This window comes from Schistocerca nitens, chromosome 4 (assembly GCF_023898315.1).
Source record: "Schistocerca nitens isolate TAMUIC-IGC-003100 chromosome 4, iqSchNite1.1, whole genome shotgun sequence".
NCBI classification, from domain to species: Eukaryota; Metazoa; Arthropoda; class Insecta; order Orthoptera; family Acrididae; genus Schistocerca; species Schistocerca nitens.
This window is the reverse complement of record NC_064617.1, coordinates 949386943-949414175: the sequence shown is the minus strand read 5'-3', so window position 1 is coordinate 949414175 and position 27233 is coordinate 949386943.

Sequence of the window (27233 nt, the reverse complement as noted above, 5' to 3'; positions counted from 1 at the left end):
GGGTTATCGTCAACTGCACGAAGAATTGCCTCGTTCATTGCCGGTGTCCTCGTCGTTCTAGGTGTTCCCCAGTCGCGAGTCATAGGCTGGAATGTTCCGTGCTCCCTAAGACGCCGATCAATTGCTTCGAACGTCTTCCTGTCGGGACACCTTCGTTCTGGAAATCTCTCGATACAAACGTACCACGCCACGGCTATTGCCCCGTGCTAATCCATACATCAAATGGGCATCTGCCAACACATTTGTAAATATTGCACTGACTGCAAAACCACGTTCGTGGTGAACACTAACCTGTTGATGCTACGTACTGATGTGCTTGATGCTAGTACTGTAGAGCAATGAGTCGCATGTCAACACAAGCACCGATGTGAACATTACATTCCTTCAATTGGGCCAACTGGCGGTGAATCGAGGAAGTACAGTACATACTGACGAAACTAAAATGAGCTCTAACATGGAAATTAAGCGTTTCCGGACACATGTCCACATAACATCTTTTCTTTATTTGTGTGTGAGGAATGTTTCCTGAAAGTTTGACCGTACCTTTTTGTAACACCCTATATATATATATATATATATATATATATATATATATATATATATATATATATATATATATATATATATATATATATATATATATTTTAACTTCATGTCTTCGGTAACTTGAAATTTATCTTGTTGCTTTTTAAGATTTCTTGTTTGGAGGCCTCCAGCCGTGAAAGAACTGAATTTTGAAATTTATGGTTGTAAAGATTCAGCTATGTGCCGTTTTGGTTTAAAGGTGTTATCAAATTACAATAAATTACAATTTTGAAGTGAAACTGACCGACACCTTATTTGGTCCTTTCCACAATCCTAATCACCTGTTCAGCGGGTTTAGCGGGCGTTTCATAGGGTATATTACTTTTAAGCAGTTTCGTTCATATTTTTGTTTCTTTGACGTTTTTTTCCTCTGCTTCCTCTTACTTTGATGGTCCTTTCTTACACACCTGAAAAAAGATTATTACACCTGGAAAGACGACGTCAATTTTGATCCGATGACGTCATATGCCGCCTGGGGGATAGTGAATATACTGATAATGGTTTCAGCGTCGTCCGCCAACAGATAGCGTAGAGGCACAACCACCAGATTGCCATTTGTGTCTACCATTTAATAGAGAACGCTCACACCCAGAAGGCTCGGTGTGGTGCAAATGTGTGAAGCAATCACGCAACCATGCCACGAATACACACTCGTGCTCCCTACAGACAAGTGAGCGAGTTTGAAAGGGACAAAACTGTGGCCTGTCTGGATGGTCCTTTCGGAGAATCACCACACAAGTTGGAAGTTTTGCGTCATTTGCTCAACGATGCTGGTGTCAGTGGTCACGTCTACATTCTCACACCAGTGATCATCGTATTACAAGGGCAACAGTGGCAGATCGTAGAGCCACGACAGCACAGCTTGTGAGCCCCGACGAGTCAACACGAACCGTTGCGAACCGGTTACTGTATTAGCAGTGAGACACGGGCACCCGCACATCTAGCCCGGCTTCCGCTCATGCCGCAGCATCAACGTGCGTTGCTACACTGGTACCATCAGAGGATAACTTGCAGGATGGAATGGCACGCTACGGCCTCCAATGATGAAAGCAACCTCTCAGTGATGGTGGTTTGCGCGTATGACATAGACTTGACTTCTTAAGTAATAGAACCCAGTACGTTGTCCTCGACGGTGTGTGTTCATCAGAGGTGAGGGTATCATCTGGAGTGCCCCAGGGAAGTGTGGTAGGTCCGCTGTTGTTTTCTATCTACATAAATGAGCTTTTGGACAGGGTGGATAGCAATGTGCGGCTATTTGCTGATGATGCTGTGGTGTACGGGAAGGTGTCGTCGTTGGGTGACTGTAGGAGGATACAAGATGACCTGGACAGGATTTGTGATTGGTGTAAAGAATGGCAGCTAACTCTAAATATAGATAAATGTAAATTAATGCAGATGAATAGGAAAAAGAATCCCGTAATGTTTGAATACTCCATTAGTAGTGTAGTGCTTGACACAGTCACGACGATTAAATATTCGCGCGTAACATTGCAGAGCTATATGAAGTGGGACAAGCATGTAATGGCAGTTCTGGGGAAGGCACGGATAGTCGTCTTCGGTTCATTGGTAGAATTTTGGGAAGATGTGCTTCATCTATAAAGGAGACCGCTTATAAAACACTAATACGACCTATTCTTGAGTAGTACTCGAGCGTTTGGTATCCCTATCACGTCTGATTGAGGGATGACGTAGAAGCAATTCAGAGGCGGGCTGCTAGATTTGTTACTGGTAGGTTTGATCATCACGCGAGTGTTACGGAAATGCTTCAGGAACTCGGGTGGGAGTCTCTGGAGGAAAGGAGGCGTTCTTTTCGTGACTCGCTACTGAGGAAATTTAGAGAACCAGCATTTGAGGCTGACTGCAGTACAATTTTACTGCCGCCAACTTATGTTTCGCGGAAAGATAAGAGAGATTAGGGCTCGTACAGAGGCATACAGGCAGTCATTTTTCCCTCGTTCTGTTTGGGAGTGGAACAGGGAGAGAAGATGCTAGTTGTGGTACGAGGTACCCTCCGCCACGCACCGTATGGTGGATTGCGGAGTATGTATGTAGATTTAGATGTAGATGTAGACTTGGTGAGGGCTGTCTCATAGAGTCATACGTCCAAGAGACACTGGCCCAATCCCAGGACTTATGATCTGAGGTGCGACCAGCTACAACTCTCGTCCAACTTTGTTGTTTCTGGAAAGGACGCTGCTGATCAATGCTCGGTCGTGCAGAATGTCTTTAGACCCATTCTTTTGCCTTTCTTGCAACTGTAAGGTGATGCATTGTTCCAACAGGCTAATGCTTCAGTGCGCACTGCTTGGGAAACTCAATTTGATCCTCAAGACTTACAGCGACTTTCCTGGCCTGCACGATCTACGGACTTGTCTCCAATCTAGCACGTGTACGGTATGACGGGACGAGAACTGGCTCCTGCGACTCGTCTGCTAGCAATACTGAACTACCTGGGCAGCCGTGGTATAACGTACCCCAGGACAGTATTCGCCACCTCTACGATTGACTGGTTGCCAGAGTCATCGCCTGCACTGCCGCCTGTGGAGGCTATAGCAAGTACTAATATGGGTCCAGAATGAGATTTTCACTCTGCAGTGGAGTGTGCGCTGATATGAAACTTCCTGGCAGATTAAAACTGTGTGCCCGACGGAGACTCAAACTCGGGACCTTTGCCTTTCGCGGGCAAGTGCTCTACCATCTGAGCTACCGAAGCACGACTCACGCCCGGTCCTGCCAGGAAGTTTCTTATCAGAGCACACTCCGCTGCAGAGTGAAAATCTCATTCCGGAAACACCCCCCCAGGCTGTGGCTAAGCCATGTCTCCGCAGTATCCTTTCTTTCAGGAGTGTTAGTTCTGCAAGGTTCGCAGGAGAGCTTGTGTAAAGTTTGGAAGGTAGGAGACGAGATACTGGCAGATGTAAAGCTGTGAGGACCGGGCGTGAGTCGTGCTTCGGTAGCTCAGATGGTAGAGCACCTGCCCGCGAAAGGCAAAGGTCCCGAGTTCGAGTCTCGGTCGGGCACACAGTTTTAATCTGCCAGGAAGTTTCGTTACTAATATGGGTGATTTGGGATGGCCCGATACCTGGTACCTTAAAACTCCTTGCACTATTGATCTGTAAATATAATCATTTCATTTACTCCCTGGCACTGTTAGAACAAAAAATCTCGAGTGAATTAAAAACCTCTAAAAGGATGTAGAGAAACTGAAGGTAATACCTCCGTGCTGGTTTTAACGCCGTGTGCTAATTTGGAAATATTTCGATGGTGACAGCACGGTGTAAGTAACGAATAACAAAGGGAGGAGTTTCTATTGCTTGCCTGTAGCGTCCTTGCAGCAAGAGCAATCTCATATTGAGTTGCACAGCCATCATGTGGAGTTCGTGTCTAAAAGTTTGATTTCTATTGACGCTGAACATTTTCTGTGAGTTGAAGGAGGTACGTGTAAATTTCTAACGTAATTCTCGTCTAATGTTTCGATTACTATGCGTTTAAAATACAACCTTTCGTGTATTAAGTCATATAAATAGATTTTGAAATACCGGATGGTTATAATTAAACTTCCCCATTTAACGCGTTTTAACACGGAAACTAATTACCGTGCGCGTACCAAAGTTGGTAGCATTAATGTCAAGGACGCCGGGAAGAGAAATAATGCAGAATCAATTCAATTGAAACAGTTTTAATGTGCTACTACGGGACAACATACCATTGCATACCGGTACCATCACTGCTACAAAAGGGGCTCAATGTGGCGCGTTAGTGTCCAGAATAGTCTGAAACCGCAAAATGCTTTCTTCACAATAGAATGACGCATGTCAGTAGGTATGTTGGATACCTCTCTTGATATGCAGTGCTACAGATCAGCACATGTGTGAATGTTCCACTGATAAACGCTGTCCTTCAGGTAGCCCCACAACCGGAAATCGCAGGTAGTGAGATCAGGTGATCGTACAGGCCAAGCATTTGGAAACGATCGGCTGATAATTCGATCGTTTCCAAATGTGTTTCGGAGTAGTAGGCGAACTTCACGAGCGATGTGCGGTAGGGCCCCATCTTGCATGAAAACCCTTGAGTGCAATGCGTCTCTCTCCTGTAGGGCGGGTATGACATGCTGGCAAAGCATATCGCAATAGTGCTGGCCAGACACACTGCTGGTCTTTGGTCCTTGAGCGCCAACCTGTTCAAAAAATAATGGGCCAATGATGAACGTAGCCGTCAAGCCACACCACACGGTGACACGTTCGCCGTACACAGGAACTTCGCGCACCTACACTCGGTAATTATGTTTGTTCACCTCACCTGTGAGAGAAAAATTGGCTTCCTTCCTCCATAGGATGGTCCAGGGCCAGACGTCGTCAACTTCAGTTCTGGAGAGCGAGGTCAACACGCCGTAGTGCGTCCTGTGGTGAAACTGCCGTGTGATATGGATCTCGTGCGAATACCATTTGAGAATGATTCGAAGCACCTTCGGTACAGCAGGCCACGGGATGTTCAACTGTCGTGACACAGCATACGCACTGCATGACGAACGGGAATTGCACGCAGCGTTGGCTGCCACGGCAAAAGCGATTTCATCAACCACCTGTGGTGCAGCCGGTCGTCGGCCTCTCCAGTTGATTGGAACTTCTTCATCATGCTCCAGGCAGCAGGTGCAGAAAGAGAACCTCCCGTAATACTTCCAGTCGCCGTATTCTCGAAGTGCAGCTGCAGTATTACTGTTGTTTTGATAATACAGCTTTACCAGTAACTCACTGTTCGTCTTTTCCAAGCTCATGTTGACATGTCAATAAGCGCACTGCGACTCGTCAGGTGTGTGAGCTATTAATCACGGTGACTGACCACGGCACTTGGTGACCATAGTTGCAACTGGGCGGTGGCAGTGCGAAGCATGGAAATCATGTACCCCTTTGTATTGTAGTGTATTGTATGTTAACTGGGGGGCATAGAAACGACGGAGAGTGTCCGTTCCCGCCGCAGCCGCTGTGGTCCACAACATCCAACGACTACCGCAGTCCACTTCACTGCTCCGCCGCCCACCCCGAACCACTCTTTCAGGGTTATTGTGCGGTTCGGCCCCGGTGGATCCCCCAGGGACCGTCTCACACCAGACGAGTGTAACCCCCATGTTTGCTTGGTAGGGTAATGGTGGTGTACGCGTACGTGGAGAGCTTGTTTGCGCAGCAATCGCCGTCATCTGTGCAGCTGAGGCGGAATAAGGAGAACCAGCCCTCATTCGCCGACGCAGATAGAAAACCACCTAAAAACCATCCACAGACTGGCCGGCTCACCGGACCTCGAAACAAGTGCGCCGTGCTGATTCGCGCCGGGGACCAGGCGCTCCTTCCCAATCCGGAAAGCCGTGCGTTAGACCACACAGCTATCCGGGCGGGTATGCTGCCCTTACTCTGGAGGTCAATGGTACCAATTTTGGTACTTATAATGTAATTATTTTCCGTGTTATGCCGTGTTCAATAATGGTTCAAATGGTTCTGAGCACTATGGCACTTAACATCTGAGGTCATCAGTCCCCTAGAACTTAGAACTACTTAAACCTAACTAACCTAAGGACATCATTCACATCATTGCTCCGGGCACGATTCGAACTTGCGACTGTAGATGTCGCGCGGTTCCAGACTGAAGCGCCTAGAACCGCTCGGCCTCATCGGCCGACTATAACGTGTTATATCCTGAAAGATTAATTAGAACCAGCTGGTAGTTAAATATATTTTCGTGGGTTTGATAAAAACCTTAATAAGACACCTGAAGGAAATAACGCCGTTTCTGCATTTTTCCCTTATAGAGTGACGATATCAGAAGTCGTTGTCAAAATCTTCGTGAGAGGTGGACTACTGAAGATCCACGGAAGGACATTGAAGCAGTTATATCTGGAATAACTGTTTCGGAGGCTTCAAGGACATTTGACATCCAACGAAGAACTCTTAGAGACTGGCTGAACATGGATGAAGAGAAGATGCCTACCAGGGAACTTGGATGTAATCCTGTGTTGAGTCCCAACATTGAGAAAGGACTTAAAGAAAGAGTTGTTACACTGTAATAAATTGCTTTTGGTATAATCAAAATATTTCTTTGAAAGAAGACAGCTTAAACCAGCATGTTCTTCGGCGTAAAAACGCTTTTCTCTGGCGATCAAGCTCGAAGATAGTTGTTTAAAGGATTTCTAGAGCGTAACCCACACATTGTTCTTAGGATGGGTAAAATTTAAGTTATGGCAGGCTTATCCAATTCAATATGCAGACAGTGGAGCACTTTTCTGACTTTTTGGTTTCGGTATATGACCAAACTGAACTGTTGCCGTATCAAATTTATAATGTGGATGAAAGTGGTCTTCAGTTAATTTTCACTGGTGCTGACAAGGTTCTCGCTTGAAGGGACAGTATAAAAGTGCTCATGGCAACACATGGAGAACAAGGAGAAACAATTACAGTTGTTGCATGTCGTGATCCTGTTGGTATGTGGATTTTTCCCATGTTCCTTTGCGAAGGTGTCTATGAAAAAAAGGAATTCGGAGATGAATTGCCAACTGGCAGGACATTTGCTATGACAGCAGAGGGCTAAGTGACTACAAATGTTTTCTGCTCATTTCTGAGACATTTCAACCAGTACCGGTCTTTCGGATATTGTTTGCTCTTCTTGGATGGCTATAAAAGTCACAACGGCGTCAGTGTACTAGATGTTGCAGAAGAAGTAGGTGTCAAGATACTCTACCTACCTGCCCACTGATGTCATGAGCTCCAGCCTCTGTACAAACGTTTTTTCAAATTTCCCGAAGTTAACAGGAATAGGGCTGTAGAAAGTCTCCACCGTCAGAATCCAGTACGATCACTTGAGGAGCAACAATTCCAGATCTATTTCCTGAAGCGTGCTATCGAGCTGCAACTCCTGCTAATGCTAGTTCCGGGTTTAGGGGAAATAAAATTCTTCCATACAACCCAAATGTTTCTCAGAGACGTCATTTGCACCGAGCTCTTTGTCTGAGAGACCTACTGCAGAAGTCAACTTGGCAGCTCAAAGGAAGAAGAATCTTAAGAAAACACCAGTTCAACAACTAATGGCAACTCCAGGGATAGAAAGGGAAACTACTATGAGAATATGGCTTAGTGCCAGATTAACAGTTTTCAAAAGAGGGTTGTTTAATACTAGCTCATAGGTAGCATCAACATCGGGTTTCGCCAGTGGTGGCAAGAAAATCTCAATCAAAGTACACTCCAAGTTTCTTAATAAGAATCTGTACTGCGGTGACTGTTGAGGCTACGTCTACTACCAAAGGAGCAAGAAGGTGGTGGTGGTGGTTAGTGTTTAACGTCCCGTCGACAACGAGGTCATTAGAGACGGAGCGCAAGCTCGGGTTAGGGAAGGATTGGGAAGGAAATCGGCCGTGCCCTTTCACAGGAACCATCCCGGCATTTGCCTGAAACGATTTAGGGAAATCACGGAAAACCTAAATCAGGATGGCCGGAGACGGGATTGAACCGTCGTCCTCCCGAATGCGAGTCCAGTGTGCTAACCACGAGCAAGAAGGATTGGATTCAGTGCACACAATGTAAAACATGGTATCATGAGAATGGATATGTAAAAATATCAGGGCTGTGTATATTGTGCTAAGGTGGCTGTGCTGAACTTGAAAGAGACGTAATTAAAACAACATTGCACGCTTAAATTTCGGGTTTTTTCCATAACTTTTGAATGTACCACTTCCATTATTGGTTACAATTATGCGCCATTTTCATTTCTGACTAATATTTGGTACGCTGGGCGTCACAAACGTGAGAGAATCTCCAGGTGGCTATATTTCCTTCAGTATTCCATACAAACACTACTTTTCCCTATCCTACATAAAAAATCATATCTAACAAAATACTAAATATAGGCCAATCATTTTTAAAGGAATCCACAAGGGAGGTATTAAGGCACATCTCATTACAAATTAGACATTTTGTGTCTGTCTATAGAATCTTTTTCCGCTGGCAGTGTATTTACCTTTTTTTCAAAATAAAGAAACATAACGATAGTATGACCTCATTCATTTTGTAAAAATTTCCAAAAAGATCAATTTTCTTTTTTCCAATACCTGTGATATTTTCTGTTATTTTCCTCGATTTTTCTTGTTACTTATCTTTCGTCAACTCTTCTTTCTTTTCAGTGTCCTCCTAAATTGTCTTCTAATCTGTCTTCAAAGTACTTCTATTCGAGCCATCTCATAATTTATTGTACAGTTTACTGCATTAATTTTTAAGACTTCGTGAAGAAGTTGTGTACGATAATAAGTTCGTGAATAACTTTTGTGTCTTGTTTCATCCTTACTGGTCCCACGGAACGGCATGTTGTAAGCAAAAGCAGCCGAGAAACAGATTTGGTAATCATGATATATCCTGGTCTTACACGCATGTTTTCTGCTGTCCACCATTTCATGTTTTTCAACGTTTCAAATCATGCTTAGAGAAACTGTAGAAGACTCTGACAGTACAAGGACTGATTTCTGATATACGCTCGAATCCTTTCGTGCTCGAACTGGAAGCTAGAAGGGAACACCGTAAGACAAGTCGTTATTAGAGATGAAACGTTACCACATTACAGGTGATGATTCTGGAGGTAATCGGAAAAGACATAGTTGCTATAACTGCCCCGTTATTTATCTGAAGAAATGAGAGGGAACCATGGAAAACCTGAACAGGGTGGCTGGGATGAGATTTGTAACTGACTCCTTCAGAGGACGAATCCGTTGTCTTGGATACAGCGATTTTTCTTTCGTTTGTAAAATCTGTTATTGATCCCCATCTTTAAACAATAAAGATTTGTTTTCTGTAGTTTTTTTGTAATTGTTTTAGAAGTATATATTTGTTGATTATCATATTGCGTAAATCGACTTTGGAATTACGCTAGCTTTACCTTAATAAAATAATGGGAAAAAACAGTAGGTGGTCGTAAATTAGCACCGTGAGACCCCTGAGCTACTAATTCACAGGTGGCGTATCTAGGTAGATTACCAGTACTGCTAGCAATGAAGTGTGTCACTTAATGTTATTGCTATTCCTCCAAATTGAATTGCGATATAACGTTGACGACCAGATTTTAAACCTATCTCCTTGAGATATGTTACCGCATTACAAAATATTGAGGTAAACTAATGTACAGAAGTCACAGAAATGACAAGAGAATAATAATATAATAAGAAACTAAAACAAGATTAAGTTAATAATCTTCTAAAGCGATCATCTAGTGTTTCACATAGACATGTGATCTGGTAATGCCCATAACGGTTTGAGGAAATTTCCATCGGTAAAACGTGAAGTCTTACAAGTTTAACCCAAAAATCCTTTAGCACTGGATCGAGTGGGATGTACTACGGGCTACACACGTCATATGTGATACAATTAGTGGTGTGGGTCGTGTTTGCGTGTTGTTGTAAGTTAGAGTACAGGTACTTTATTAGCAATCTCAACAGAGATTTATGATTTGTCTAACCCACCATTAAAACTGCGTGATTTTCTCGTTTTTGTATCCTTATCACTTTCATGCCAACACCTCACTGGAAATCAAAGCTTTAAGTCATAAACCAACCAACTTTGGTATCCATCTACTTGTACGACACGACAGACTTCAGTTGTGCCTTATTAATCACATAAACGAAACAACAGTAGTAGAATCTGAGACACCATTTTGTTTTACTTTTCTGACATTATGTGACTTTATCAGCTAAGTCGTCAGTGACTTCATCACTGTTATCAGTGAAATCATCTTTACCTGTGTAAAACCATGCCCATTCCTCATCTCTGGCCAATCGTATCACAGTATTAAAAAAATCCAAGATTGTGTAAATGACCAATTGCGTTAACAGAAAATTTAAAAATCGCTCCCCATCCCATATCTCCAACCAGTACAAAATGCAGCCCTCCTTATCTCCAACCAGTCTTAGTGCAACATTAAAAATCCAAGTTGATGGTGACATGCCAATAATTTCAGAGGATAGATTGTAAAAGATCTGTAAAAATGGAGTCAAATTACATTATTTCTAACGTACACTTCACTATCTCCAAGCAGTCAGAGCATTCTATCAAAAAGACATCAGTATGCAAAAAAGTTAAGTAACCTTCAGGTTAAAGTCAAAGATGTTCATTATTTCCGACAGACATTTACCTCTGGCACAAAAATAGTAATAAAGTACATACACACAAATAAGTCTGACGTAATATTAAAATGACTGCAAGGTCAAAGTTATGCACTGTACATGTAAAATGGTTCACAAACATCGTATGGCGTTCCACCTACCTTTTCTTTCGCCCAATCAAAGCTTAGTATTAATATGCAGGAGCCAATTACAATGTAACCCTACCTGGGCTGTGATCAAAAGTACCCGAAATATTTATAAAATAATATACCACATCATCTGAGTTGCTTATGATACTAAATATGACGAACTGTGTGTAGGTTACAAACTCCAAAAAAATCGTTTGTGGACTGACACACAAGCCACGGAAGTAAATTTGATTCAAGGCTATATAATATTCGCCATGGAAAATTGGAAAGAGAATATAACATATTATAAATAAATAATTTAAAACCCTTTTTTCATATAAAATGTAAATAACAAACTAGGAATACATAGTTTTCAAATTATAGTTTTAACTTAAATACTATACTATAAATCCTGAAACGAAATCAACTGCCGTTTCACTTCTCAGTCACTTACTGTCACTTATAGATTGCCCCATTGTTGTATCACGAGTTTCTTCTCGTTCTCGCTCGAAGTTCGAACTAGGGACCATACTTGCTTTAAGATACAATAGAGGCTTAAGTTAATTATTTTCCGCGTGTATGATGCCACAATATTCTAAAATGTCTGCAAAATACGTCGGCGACACAAAATGTGCGATGTTCACATCGATTAACTAGGACCTAGTTTATGTCAAGTTCAACAAAACGTTTTAAGGCTCGAATTCATTATTGTACCTCAGCTATGATGCTTCTCAAAAATGCCACAATATTCTAAAATGTGTAAGAAAATGTGATGCTTACACTGTAACGGTAGCTTAATATGAAAATTTTATTCAGTCTGATGTGTATATCATCATCACCTCAAATCTCACAAATACAAGAGAGGAGTGAAGAGCACAAAATGAAAAAATAAAATCGATGATGTTACATGCAAACTGCTGCTGCATTTAATACGGTGGCTTCCTAGTAACGTGTAATAGGCTACACCAATATCTAATAAAATACCACCACACACATGCAGAGTATGACTTTTTGTGGGGGGTGGGGGGGGGGGTGGGGGGAAGTGTTCGATTTTGGCAAGGGATAAGGTTTCTTATTGCTATGTATCACTTACAGTGTAGAACAACATGGATTGTTTATACACACACACACATATATATGAGAGACGAAAAGAGACATTAAGACAGCGAGATAATGACATCTCCAAAGAAAATTGAGTCGAAATTAAATTTAAATATGTGTGAAATTTCTCGCACTTTACAACCACAATTAAGTTTCAAATTAAATTTTTCCACACCTAAATTGTCTATATTACTTGTCATAATACTCGCAGCTTGCATATTGGCACTACTGACACGATTTTTATGTTAAGCGTTACTCACAAGAGTTTCACAAGTGTGTCATACCTAAGCCTAGCCTTACAAAAAAACTAATTTTATTCTTATAAGAATAGCGATTTACTCTTCACAATTAAGGAGAGGTTTACTATCTTTTTGTTCAAAAAATCGATTTTTAATTTATTTTTCGATCCTGAAAAGTGGTTAGAATCCACCCCTGAAACGGTTTTTCCGAATACGGAACGGAAATGTTTGTAATTCGCGGTTGAACAAAAAAAAAAGTGCACCTGCCGGAAATCGGCCTTTTCACGCATCTGTTTTTTTGTCTTTCGGAGAACGAGTTATTGTACCGGTGCTTGGGAGGAAACACACAAAATTCAAATGAAACTTTGAACGCGTGTGTTTGGAAGTTAGACCCCAAGCATTGGCATTCTGGTGTGAAGACAGTGGAGATTGCGACTTTCCTGGCAGTGAGTAGCTTCAATGAAGGGTATTCAGCAATTCTGAAGACCATGACAACGATGGACGTCACCCTGGGACTCTGTTCGACGCAGTTCGGCAAGCATTCGGACGACCACCGGATCCAAGCGACCGAAAACCGCCTGTCACCGGCCGTACGAGCGGCTCTGGAGCAGCGCAGGATGACCCAGATCGAGCAGAACGCCCTCTATGAGGAAGAGGAAGCACTATTTTATGGAGCCGGAATAGCATATTGAACGTAAGTTGCATAATATTGCATTTATATGTAGTCAAAACTTCAAACGCGTTTTTCTCGAAATGACTTTTTTTTATCGCGCGGTATGGTAACTTCAAATCTACTGAACCGATTGGCATTATTCTTTGTTTCCGACGAAGCTAATTAAATTGTCCAGAAGTTGAACCAATTTTATTCCGATCCATCAACTATAAATACACTCCTGGAAATTGAAATAAGAACACCGTGAATTCATTGTCCCAGGAAGGGGAAACTTTATTGACACATTCCTGGGGTCAGATACATCACATGATCACACTGACAGAACCACAGGCACATAGACACAGGCAACAGAGCATGCGCAATGTCGGCACTAGTACAGTGTATATCCACCTTTCGCAGCAATGCAGGCTGCTATTCTCCCATGGAGACGATCGTAGAGATGCTGGATGTAGTCCTGTGGAACGGCTTGCCATGCCATTTCCACCTGGCGCCTCAGTTGGACCAGTGTTCGTGCTGGACGTGCAGACCGCGTGAGACGACGCTTCATCCAGTCCCAAACATGCTCAATGGGGGACAGATCCGGAGATCTTGCTGGCCAGGGTAGTTGACTTACACCTTCTAGAGCACGTTGGGTGGCACGGGATACATGCGGACGTGCATTGTCCTGTTGGAACAGCAAGTTCCCTTGCCGGTCTAGGAATGGTAGAACGATGGGTTCGATGACAGTTTGGATGTACCGTGCACTATTCAGTGTCCCCTCGACGATCACCAGTGGTGTACGGCCAGTGTAGGAGATCGCTCCCCACACCATGATGCCGGGTGTTGGCCCTGTGTGCCTCGGTCGTATGCAGTCCTGATTGTGGCGCTCACCTGCACGGCGCCAAACACGCATACGACCATCATTGGCACCAAGGCAGAAGCGACTCTCATCGCTGAAGACGACACGTCTCCATTCGTCCCTCCATTCACGCCTGTCGCGACACCACTGGAGGCGGGCTGCACGATGTTGGGGCGTGAGCGGAAGACGGCCTAACGGTGTGCGGGACCGTAGCCCAGCTTCATGGAGACGGTTGCGAATGGTCCTCGCCGATACCCCAGGAGCAACAGTGTCCCTAATTTGCTGGGAAGTGGCGGTGCGGTCCCCTACGGCACTGCGTAGGATCCTACGGTCTTGGCGTGCATCCGTGCGTCGCTGCGGTCCGGTCCCAGGTCGACGGGCACGTGCACCTTCCGCCGACCACTGGCGACAACATCGATGTACTGTGGAGACCTCACGCCCCACGTGTTGAGCAATTCGGCGGTACGTCCACCCGGCCTCCCGCATGCCCACTATACGCCCTCGCTCAAAGTCCGTCAACTGCACATACGGTTCACGTCCACGCTGTCGCGGCATGCTACCAGTGTTAAAGACTGCGATGGAGCTCCGTATGCCACGGCAAACTGGCTGACACTGACGGCGGCGGTGCACAAATGCTGCGCAGCTAGCGCCATTCGACGGCCAACACCGCGGTTCCTGGTGTGTCCGCTGTGCCGTGCGTGTGATCATTGCTTGCTTGTACAGCCCTCTCGCAGTGTCCGGAGCAAGTATGGTGGGTCTGACACACCGGTGTCAATGTGTTCTTTTTTCCATTTCCAGGAGTGTATTTTTATTTGGCCGAAGAAGTTGAAAAATCGATGAAAAAACCCTATTTTTTTCAAATGTGCACCATTTTGTTTCCTATGGTCCAAATAACTTAAGCGAGGTAGAACTTCTAAAGAATCTTATATACTTCGGAAACATCAACTCAATTTTGATTTCAGACGAGCTGGCTGTCCTGTGACATACCATGCGTGGAGGTCTACATCGTAATTTTGTTTCGTTCCGACTGCACTTCCGCCTTTGCTCTTCGACATTTCCGGTCGAAAAAATTCCAGTTTGTAGAGGAAATATCAATAAACATTTTGACCAAATTTGGCATTGATATCTATAACACATCCCGAGAAAACAATGAACATGCTTTTTTTCGGGCCAAAGATAGTAAACCTCCCCTTAAATAAAGTACAAAACCGTATCCACTCTATACATCAAAAGTGATCATCATTATTGATTTTATTAAGACAAATACACACTTACTGTAGCTAAAACGAATTCTGACACAGAGCACTTGAGGAAAGGGAAAGTGCACATTTGATGCCAACAGCGATATGTCTGCACCAAAAAATAGCACTCTCAGCTCTTCTTGGAAATAAATTTTACGCATACGAGCTTCGTGTGAAGCTCTCAACATTTCGCGACAAGAACTACACGTTTTCACCTTCAACAGCCTATTGAGTCTAGTTATAACACAATGTTCTCCCACACAGATTCACTTTGTTTTTCCCTCCGGTTTCAGATATAATCGACATTTCTATAAGTCCATTTTCAATAAACAGTATTTCATTATCATGTTAATTATTGGCCACTGCTTTCAAAGCCAAGTACAACGTGTTTCAAAATGAATATGCTGGTTTTAAGGCTTTGTAACGTTTATTACATTCAACTTACACCTCTAAATAATATAAAAAAACGAAACAGATATTCAAACAGTTTTTCTTACGAGTGTACAATGTGAGTAACGTTCGCCACACAGCACACATCAAGTGGCAGCGTTGCAGACGAAATGTTACTGCATGACTGTGATGGTTTTCTGGATCGTGTCGTCTTCAGTTATGAATCGACACTTCACGTAAGAGGAAATGTGAACACACATAATGCGCTCTTCTGGGGGTCAGTAAACCCCACGATGTGGTGCATTTCGAATGAGGCTTTCCAGAACCGAATGTGTTATGCGGCATATCCAAGTGTAAAGCTTATAGACTTTTCTTTTTCAGTAAATCACGTGTAACTGGTGTTTGTTATCTCGATTGTGCTAGAACTACAGCTCTTGAAAGAAGCTGATCCACAGATATTTATTTGGCAGCAACACGGCGTGCTGCCGCACAAGCATAACTCAGTACGAGATTGGTTAAATGACGTACCCCACCGTTGGATTTTACCTTTAGGGGGTCTATAACCGCCTTAAGAAACAGGGTTGAAGCAGTTATTGGACACACTGATCAAGGCTCTCTTCTGACAAAACCTGATGAGGTCTTTTTGTAACCAACACGAGAAAAAGTTGACCTGTGGTCTGAAACTGAGAATTCATTAATATTTTGTTAATTAACGGTAAGAGACTTTATGAACACCGTTGCTTTACGTATTCACTCACCGAGTCTGGCGGGAAGTGTGTGTGCTCACATTTTCTTCTCCCCTGACATGATCTGGTGTGTGTGTGTGTTTTTTTTTTTTTCATTCAATATTACGCGCTATTGGATTATGGTCTAAGATTGAGACATTTTCAAATCTTCTGCAGTCCGTTTTGTACACAACTGAAACAAAATTTCTTTGCATCAGTGATGGAAAATGGACAATGACAGTCAGTGATCAGTCATGGTAACTGATCAGTGATGGTCAGTTATCAATGATAGCCAGTGATACATGATAGGTAATGATCAGTGATAGCCAGTGATCAGTGATAGCCAGTGATCAGTGATAGCCAGTAATCAGTGATAGCCAGTGATCAGTGATAGCAAGTGATCGGTGGTAGCCAGTGATCGGTGATAGCCAGTGATGGGTGGTAGCCAGTGATGCGTGGTAGCCAGTGATGGGTGGTAGCCATTGATGGGTGGCAGCCAGTGATGGGTGGTAGCCAGTGATGGGTGGTAGCCAGTGATGGGTGGCAGCCAGTGATGGGTGGTAGCCAGTGATGGGTGGTAGCCAGTGATCGGTGGTAGCCAGTGATGGGTGGTAGCCAGTGATGGGTGGTAGTCAGTGATGGGTGGTAGCCAGTGATGGGTGGTAGTCAGTGATGGGTGGTAGCCAGTGATGGGTGGTGGCCAGTGATGGGTGGTGGCCAGTGATGGGTGGTGGCCAGTGATGGGTTGTAGCCAGCGACGGGTGGTAGCCAGCGATGGGAGGTAGCCAGGGATGGGTGGTAGCCAGCGATCGGTGACAGTTAGTGATCGGTGACAGCTAGTGATCTGTGATGGCCCATGATCTGTAACAGCCAGAGACCAAGGATAGCCAATGATCAAAAATTGTCACTGAACAATGATTGTCAGTAAAGAATGTCAGTGATGAATGATGGACAATGATCATTTATGAATTATGGTCAATGATCAATGATTCTCAGTAAACAATGATGGTTATGTTACAGGGGGACTGTTAATACCTTACCTGTTTAACATCCTTGTTAAAGAACTATGTGATGCGAACAAAGACAGCTTGATGCTGTTTAATCAATAGTATGTGGCATTTAATTCCGATCTGTACTAAAACAGTAACTCGTTGGACATCCAAATAGTAATGGATAACGTAGTTAACACTCTGTCTTTTAAATACAGAGAACTATTGCATCACTCGTAGACATGCCGAATGACAGGATTGGCAACATTATTTGCCAGAGAGACTAGTAGTGTATCTTTCTTTCTTAATGTAACAACGCGTCTCTCTCTAGGATTTCATTCTATAAATGGAGATGGTTTTATGTCATTCGCTACGATTTATTTTCCGTAACATGAAATTCAATGCAGCACGCCTCTAAGGCCTTGCACAAGTGGAGACATTGTAAGGGTGCACATGTTTTCTTGGAAACTGGTGAAGATAGGAATATAGGAATATCGAGAGGGGATCCGTTCCTCTCAGAGTTACCTGGCGAGCACTAAAATAGTTCAAATGGCTCTGAGCACTATGGGACCTAACATCTGAGGTCATCAGTCCCCTAGAATTTCGAACTCCTTAAACCTAACTAACCTAATGACATCACACACATCCATGCCCGAGGCAGGATTCGAATCTGCCGGCCGAAGTGGCCGCGCGGTTCTGGCGCTGCAGTCTGGAACCGCGAGACCGCTACGGTCGCAGGTTCGAATCCTGCCTCGGGCATGGATGTGTGTGATGTCCTTAGGTTAGTTAGGTTTAACTAGTTCTAAGTTCTAGGGGACTAATGACCTCAGCAGTTGAGTCCCATAGTGCTCAGAGCCAGCCATTCGAATCTGCCGCCGTAGCAGTCGCGCGGTTCCGGAGTGAAACTTCTAGAACCGCTCGACCACCGTGGCCGGCTGGCGAGCACTACATCCATATCAGTTTCATCATATTTCGTGCGGCTAAGTGTCCTGATGCGTCTTTCAACTAGACGCCACTTTGGAGATTTGCATGTCCATAGAGATTTGGACGAACAAAACGTGGCCTGGTGGAATGGCTGATGATGTGCCGGATGGCTGCAGCTTTCCCACACAGTGAAGTAACCAGCAGTTCTCACGAATCAGCTGATATCAATTCATGAGAAAAGTGACTTTTCGTTTAATTTTGCTATAAAAACTACCGTTTGCCGGTAACGCAAAAACTACATAAACGCCTGGTGATAGCTCTTCGGTAGAGGTTCTCCTTTTCCTGTTGAAAACGACTTGTTTTGAATTCATGTGTTCTCTTCATAATAATACTTGTCATTCAGTTTTGAGGAAATGAATGGCCACAAAATTTATTTTTGTTATAATGGAAGAAGCCTGGAGATACTGACAGGTCTCAGATAGATTATATAATGGTAAGATAGAGATTTAGGAACCAGATTTTAAATTGTAAGACATTTCCAGGGGCAGATGTGGACTCTGACCACAATCTATTGGTTATGAACTATAGAATAAAACAGAAGAAGCTGCAAAAAGGTGGGAATTTAAGGAGATGGGGCCTGGATAAACTGACTTAACCAGTGGTTGTACAGAGTTTCAGGGAGAGCAAGAGGGAACAATTAACAGGAATGGGGGAAAGAAATACAGTAGAAGAAGAATGGGTAGCTTTGAGAGATGAAGTAGCGAAGGCAGCAGAGGATCAAGTACGTAAAAAGACAAGGGGTAGTAGAAATCTTTGATAACAAAATAAATATTGAATTTAATTGATGAAACGAAAAAATACAAAAATGCAGTAAATGAAGCAAGCGAAAAGGAATACAAACGTCTCAAAAATGAGATCAACAGGAACTGCAAAATGGCTAAGCATGGATGGCTAGAGGACAAATCTAAGTATGTAGAGGCTTATCTCACTAGGGGTAAGATAGGTACAACCTACAGGAAAATTAAAGAGACCTTTGGAGAAAAGAGAATCACTTGTACGAATATCAAGAGCTCAGATGGAAACCCAGTTCTAAGCAAAGAAGAGAAAACAGAAAGGTGGAAGGAGTATATAGAGGGTCTATACAAGGGCTATGTACTTGAGGACAATATTATGGAACTGGAATAGAATGTAGATGAAGATGAAATGGGAGATGTGATACTGCGTGAAGAGTTTGACAGAGCACTGAAAGACCTGAGTCGAAACAAGGCCCAGGGAGAAGACAAATTCCATGAGAACTACTGACAGCCTTGGGAGACCCAATCCTAACAAACCTCTACCATCTGGTGAGCAAGATGTATAAGACGGGCGAAATACCCTCAGACTTCAAGAAGAATATAATAATCCCATCCACAAAGAAAGCAGGTGTTGACAGATGTGAAGATTATCGAAATATCAGTTCACAGCTGCAAAATACTAACACAAATTCTTTACAGACAAATGGAAAAACTGATAGAAGCCGACCTCTGGGAAGATCAGTCTGGATTCCGTAGAAATATTGTAACGCGTGAGGCAATACTGACCCTAAGACTTATCTTAGAAGAAAGATTAAGGAAAGGCAAACCTACGTTTGTAGAATTTGTGGACTTGGAGAAATCTTTTGACAATGTTTACTGGAATACTCTCTTTCAAATTCTAAAGGTGGCAGGGGTAAAATACAGGGAGCGAAAGGCTATTTACAATTTGTACAGAAACGATATGGCAGTTATAAGAGTCGAGGGACATGAAAGGGAAGCAGTGGTTGTGTAGGGAGTGAGACAGAGTTACAGCCACTCCCCGATGTCATTCAGTCTGTATATTGAGCAAGCAGTAAAGGAAACGAAAGAAAAATTCGGAGTAGGTATTAAAATCCATGGAGGAGAAATTAAAACTTTGAGGTTCGCCGATGACATTGTAATTCTGTCAGAGACAGCAAAGGACTTGGAAGAGCAGTTGAACGGGATGGACAGTGTCTTGAAAGGAGGATATAAGATGAACATCAACAAAAGCAAAACGAGGATAATGGAATGTAGTCAACTTGGGTGATGCTGAGGCAATTAGATTAGGGAATGTGACACTTAAAGTAGTAAAGGAGTTTCGCTATTTGGGGAGCAAATTAACTGATGATGGTCGAAGTAGAGAGGATATAAAATGTAGACTGGCAAAGCCGGCTGCGGTGGCTGTGCGGTTCTAGGCGCACCAGTCCGGAGCCGCGCTGCTGCTACGGTCGCAGGTTCGAATCCTGCTTCGGGCATGGGTGTGTGTGATGTCCTTAGGTTAATTAGTTTTAAGTAGTTCTAAGCTCTATGGGACTGATCACCACAGCAGTTGAGTCTCATAGTGCTCAGAGCCATTTGAACCATTTTAGACTGGCAATGGCGAGGAAAGCCTTCCTGAAGAAGAGAAATTTGTTAACATCGAATACAGATTTAAATGTCAGGAAGTCGTTTCTGAAGGTATTTGTATGGAGTGTAGCCATGTATGGAAGTGAAACATGGACGATAAATAGTTCGGACAAGAAGAGAACAGAAGCTTTCGAAATGTGGTGCTACAGAAGAATGCTGAAGATTAGATGGGTAGATCACCTAACTAATGAGGAGGTATTGAGTAGAATTGGGGAGAAGAGGATTTTGTGGCGCAACTTGACTAGAAGAAGGGATCGGTTGGTAGGACATGTTCTGAGGCATCAATGGATCACAAATTTAGCATTGGAGGGCAGCGTGGAGGGTAAAAATCGTAGAGGGAGACCACGAGATGAATACACTAAGCAGATTCAGAAGGATGTAGGCTGCAGTAGGTACTGGGAGATGAAGAAACTTGCAAAGGATAGAGTAGCATGGAGAGCTGCATCCAACCATTCTCAGGACCGAAGACCACAACAACAATAGTTTCATGCCACAGATTGATAATGAAGTGTCTGTTTTTTTACGTTGGTTATACGAGTAGATACTGAGACATTTAACTCTCAAGTAGATTGTGGAATAAAATTTGAAGGGTTTGTAGTGATAAATTTGGTCGGTGCGTACTTTATGTCTTATGTATTTTGGTGATAGATTGCTGCATACTAAATGTAGCTAACATATTGACATGGTTTTGAAGGTTGAAACGAAAGCCATGTGCAAGTAGCCTGCAGCTCAGTCTTAAAAAAGACAATTTTCATTAAAATGAGACGGGAAGTCCGTTTTGAACAGAAGTGACAGTTCGTTTTCTTTCATTTTTCTGTATGTTGTTTCAATTTTGATCAGATTGTTTCTTATGTACTTGCAGTACTTGTAATTCAGGTCCTTTAAGTTGTAATATGCACTAACTGATATCCATTACTTAATAATGTACTTCACTACATTTTGTTCAACATACTTCATGTGTACAAATTAAAATTTCTGGAAAAATATTTACGATTTTGATGGAGTTTGTCAGCTGTATTCCTCCATGATGTGCCCTTCTTCAAGATGTTATAATACACTCCTGGAAATGGAAAAAAGAACACATTGACACCGGTGTGTCAGACCCACCATACTTGTTCCGGACACTGCGAGAGGGCTGTACAAGCAATGATCACACGCACGGCACAGCGGACACACCAGGAACCGCGGTGTTGGCCGTCGAATGGCGCTAGCTGCGCAGCATTTGTGCACCGCCGCCGTCAGTGTCAGCCAGTTTGCCGTGGCATACGGAGCTCCATCGCAGTCTTTAACACTGGTAGCATGCCGCGACAGCGTGGACGTGAACCGTATGTGCAGTTGACGGACTTTGAGCGAGGGCGTATAGTGGGCATGCGGGAGGCCGGGTGGACGTACCGCCGAATTGCTCAACACGTGGGGCGTGAGGTCTCCACATTACATCGATGTTGTCGCCAGTGGTCGGCGGACGGTGCACGTGCCCGTCGACCCGGGACCGGACCGCAGCGACGCACGGATGCACGCCAAGACCGTAGGATCCTACGCAGTGCCGTAGGGGACCGCACCGCCACTTCCCAGCAAATTAGGGACACTGTTGCTCCTGGGGTATCGGCGAGGACCATTCGCAACCGTCTCCATGAAGCTGGGCTACGGTCCCGCACACCGTTAGGCCGTCTTCCGCTCACGCCCCAACATCGTGCAGCCCGCCTCCAGTGGTGTCGCGACAGGCGTGAATGGAGGGACGAATGGAGACGTGTCGTCTTCAGCGATGAGAGTCGCTTCTGCCTTGGTGCCAATGATGGCCGTATGCTTGTTTGGCGCCGTGCAGGTGAACGCCACAATCAGGACTGCATACGACCGAGGCACACAGGGCCAACACCCGGCATCATGGTGTGGGGAGCGATCTCCTACACTGGCCGTACACCACTGGTGATCGTCGAGGGGACACTGAATAGTGCACGGTACATCCAAACCGTCATCGAACCCATCGTTCTACCATTCCTAGACCGGCAAGGGAACTTGCTGTTCCAACAGGACAATGCACGTCCGCATGTATCCCGTGCCACCCAACGTGCTCTAGAAGGTGTAAGTCAACTACCCTGGCCAGCAAGATCTCCGGATCTGTCCCCCATTGAGCATGTTTGGGACTGGATGAAGCGTCGTCTCACGCGGTCTGCACGTCCAGCACGAACACTGGTCCAACTGAGGCGCCAGGTGGAAATGGCATGGCAAGCCGTTCCACAGGACTACATCCAGCATCTCTACGATCGTCTCCATGGGAGAATAGCAGCCTGCATTGCTGCGAAAGGTGGATATACACTGTACTAGTGCCGACATTGCGCATGCTCTGTTGCCTGTGTCTATGTGCCTGTGGTTCTGTCAGTGTGATCATGTGATGTATCTGACCCCAGGAATGTGTCAATAAAGTTTCCCCTTCCTGGGACAATGAATTCACGGTGTTCTTATTTCAATTTCCAGGAGTGTAATATGCATAGCTGTATTGTAAAAGATATTGTACTTCCTAACATCTTCGGTAGGTTTTTCTGTTTCCGTCACTTCCACAGTGTGCCCTATGATCTCACCACTACTACAGATCTGCCTCCTGTCGCTGCTGCCTCAGTCGTCAGGACAAGAACATAGCGACAACTGCGTCTGCAGGCGCAACGCAGCTGCCTGCTCTATTTTGAGAGCGACCGACGTAAGCCTCTACGGCAGGTCAATTGGCGGTGGCCGCGGACCTCTGTCTGACTGACACAATGCAGTAACAAACATCTGAACGACGGGGCTCGAGGCCGCAAGGCAGGCTGCAAGGTAGTGCTCCGTCTGACCTGGACTTTAGCTACCCCAGCAATCCTATCGGGGCACAGGGACAGTTTAACACGGATTACGAACCATCTACATCTCTATCAGGACTTCGCAAGCCACCACACGGTGCATGGAGAGGATACTTCTGTTACCGCCGGTAGATCACCCCTTTCGTGTTTCAATCGCGAATGGCGCGTGGGAACAACTGTTTGTGATCCTCTGTATTAGCGCTAATTTCTCCAATTTTCAGATGATAATGATAATGATGATGATGATGATGATGATGATGATGTTTGGTTTGTGGAGCCCCCAACTGCGCGGTCATCAGCGCCCGTACAAATTTCCAACCTCTTCTGAGCCCAATCTCACCATTTTCATGAATGATGATGAAACGACGAGGACAACACAAACACTCAGTCATCTCGAGGCAGGTGAAAATCCCTGACCCCACCGGGAATCGAACCCGGGACCTCGTGCTCGGGAATCGAGAGGACACAGTTTTCTGGTGTAGGTCATTTCGAGATACGTATGTGGGAGGAATTCATATTCTGTCCGATTCTTTCAGGAATGCACTCCCGTGAAGTTTAAGTTGCACAACTCTCAAAGATGCGTCTTTCTTGTAGTGTCTGCAACAGGAGTTTCTTGATCATCTCTGTAACGCTCTCGTGCCGACTAAACGATCCCACGACGAAATGCACAATTCTTAGCTGGATATTCTCTGCCTCTCCTATCAGGTCTGCTTGGTAAAGGTCCAAGATTGATGCACAATACTCATGTATCTATGTATGTCCATCGTTTCACAGACGATTGCGGGACCTTGGCTGTTCAGTACAGAATCTAAAATCAAATACTTTTCGGCAGGCGAAATTTCCGGGTTGTTATTTTATTGGGCTACCAGTTTCGGTGATATATTATGCCATCTTTAGACACTGATTACTCTGTCTCAGACATGCACAAGCAGTAAAATTTTAAGTTCCTTTAAACACCAAACTGATTTACAGTGTGTACTGTTTCTCCTGGGTGGACATGAATGTGCAATGTGCAGATTACATGTTTTTACGATAAGTATTATGTGAGTAACTTGGGAGTTTTACCAAGGAACGATATATTATGCTACAGTGTATGCCTATTCAATGAAGCTCAGATTCTGCATTTGAACTCTGACCTCTTTTGTCATTACTATTCTTCTATTTGGCTTATGATCTGGACGCGAACCGTAAGTACCGTTTAACGAAGCTTCATCTTGCCAATGTAAGTTATTAACAAAACTGAAAATAGAGTTGTCTATGACGTAAACATTGTGTCCGTGTTGAAATAATTTGTAATCCTAAGCCTTCCTTGTCTAAGGTAGACATGTGCCTTAACAGAAATTCTTCATTGTTAGCCGCCATCTTAAAAAATAATTAAGAACTTTCTTTTAGCTCATCGTGGAGACGTGCCGCCGCTTAGGAAACTAAACCTTTCTTTCATATTGTACGAGCCTGGCGGTCGCTGCAAAAAATTTATTAAGATTCACTTTCAGATTTTCTGTTGCGAGATAATATACCAGGCAAAAGGGGCTGGTCACGGGATTCTAGTTCTGGTGTAAGATTTCATTTGCAAAAGCTACGCTTGTTATGTTATATTGGGAGTCAAGACGAAACCACGATTTTCAGTTACGGAATTTATTGTTGTACAGTGAACGGACTGGTGAAATATTCTCTGGTGCTATAACCACACGACTTTTAACTTGACGTCGACTGAGCATATATTAAGGAATATCTGTGGCGTTTTAATAGTTAAATAAATTAGTATTTACAATTCCGTAACCCCTGATAACTGAGCTAGTTTACTGAGTGCTTATAAGCGGCGGGCTAAATGAGACAAAATATTACACTGTTAATAATATTCCTACTTTTGTTATTTCTCTTCTTTGCTGAGCGATTGCATTAACGTGTGTTTCTTTTCTATATACGTCATGGCTCATATTCATTTTATTACATTACACTGATAGTAAAGGAAAAGAGTCACAACTATTTTTATTTTATTACATTACAAGTGGCCTCTTCCTTTCAAGAACACTTGACATCTGTTACAGGCCAGTAAAATAATACAATTACATAAATAAAATTCATACACAAGGCGCATCAGAGCAAAGGTTCCAGTGCACAACTTTAAAGTCTCGCAGAAGCAAAATTTTACATACCTTAATGTCAACTCGCACACTTAACCACAGGAAACGCACTGCAGTCTGCCACCATGTAAACGAGAACAAAATAGAACACAGCAGGAAAACACCCGTCCGTCACGGTGAGCACACCTCTGACAGCCCGGTAGCTCTCTTTCGTAACCATCTTCACGCTTCTCAAAGATGCCAAACGATGAGTACAAGGTTCCTTCAGCAGCGATGTTGAGAGCCTTTTCCTCTATTACACCGACCGACCGGAGGCCGCCAGAAAACTTGTTATTGATTCCGCTCCACAGTCCATACTGCCAAGACCGAAGACAACCAAACCCCAGATCGCCAGGTCCCCCCCCCCCCCCTCCCGCAGAGGGAGACACACTCGTTTCCAAGCCATGCGGTCGAAGATGAGTGGCCACTTTCAAAGTCGATATCGCCCGATAAGCCGCCACGGCTCAGTACGAACTTGCGATAGGGTCCTAGTCGGGATTAAACCACCTGGATTCAGCATAATCGTTTCGGCTAACTTCACATTTAGCCCCATGCCTAATAATTAGTGCTCGCTAGTTTACGGACCGCAAGTGCTTCGTAGCGCGTAACATGAATGAAATGAATTGGGTGTATCAGATTTCATGTAACAAGAGTAACAGGCGCCTTGCTGGTTTCTACTAGTCTAAATTTCCCTAACCACATTATTAATTAACCGCCTTCAGCAATTTTCTGCATATATTCACGTGCGATTCTCATCGGTTCAAATGGCTCTGAGCACTATGCGACTTAACTTCTGAGGTCATCAGTCGCCTAGAACTTAGAAGTAATTAAACCTAACAAACCTAGGGACATCACACACATCCATGCCCGAGGCAGGATTCAAACCTGCGACCGTAGCGGTCGCTCGTTTCCAGACTGTAGCGCCTAGAACCGCAAGGCTCCCATCGGTTCATCGCGTTTTTAATGCTACACGTACTATATGTCGAACATGTCATTTGTACGATACCGACCGCTACGTGTATTGGAATCTGTGATTTGTACTTAGGAAGCCTTCCTGCTAGATTGGCTTAAATCCTGAATGTAACCAGCCCCTACATAAATGGTATAATTTTGTGTGTCAAATTTTATCGAAATAGTTTTATTTTCTGTGGGATGACTCTAATCCCAATGTTCGTCCCTAATTACCTTCTCAAATTACTTAGTGCTGAAGTTACTGAGTAAAGTGAATAACTTTTTTGCATGTGATGGACTTAGGTTTCCATCCTTTGTGACTCCCCGTAATCAAAAGACTCTCCATGCACCGGCGTAGCGTAAAGTAATTTCCATTTTTCTCTTGTGTGACTGATTATTTGGTGCAGTTTTGGGTTATTCATTCCTTAGCAATTCGTGAGAACCATGTCATAAATCCTCCTTAGAGGTATTTGGTGTTGACTAGGTTACCGGAGTGCATTAATATTTTCTGTGACTGTGTGTGTAAGGGACTATATAACATCAATATTTGTCCACGGTGTTTCCACTGTGTTTTGTGAAGTAGGGGAATTTCATTGTAGTAAACGTCCATTTCGATCATATACGGTCACAGATGGTGTAACTACTCCTTACACTCGTTTTCCCTCGTAAAGTTCAATAATCAGAGTCACAAAATTCCTAACAGATTTTATTCTCAGAGACAGTTACAAAGGATGTACTTAGTTCTGATATTCATCATAAATCCTCACGAATTTTTTCGCACTATGTAATCATAGCCATACCATAGCGTTTACCGTTGCGCGTTTTAATGTTTGCCTAGCAACTTCGCCAGTGCTTAATTAGCAACTGTTGCACGGTTTCGTACGACTTTGCACATTAAGTGAGCGACGATAAGATAGACAACTGAGAAAGT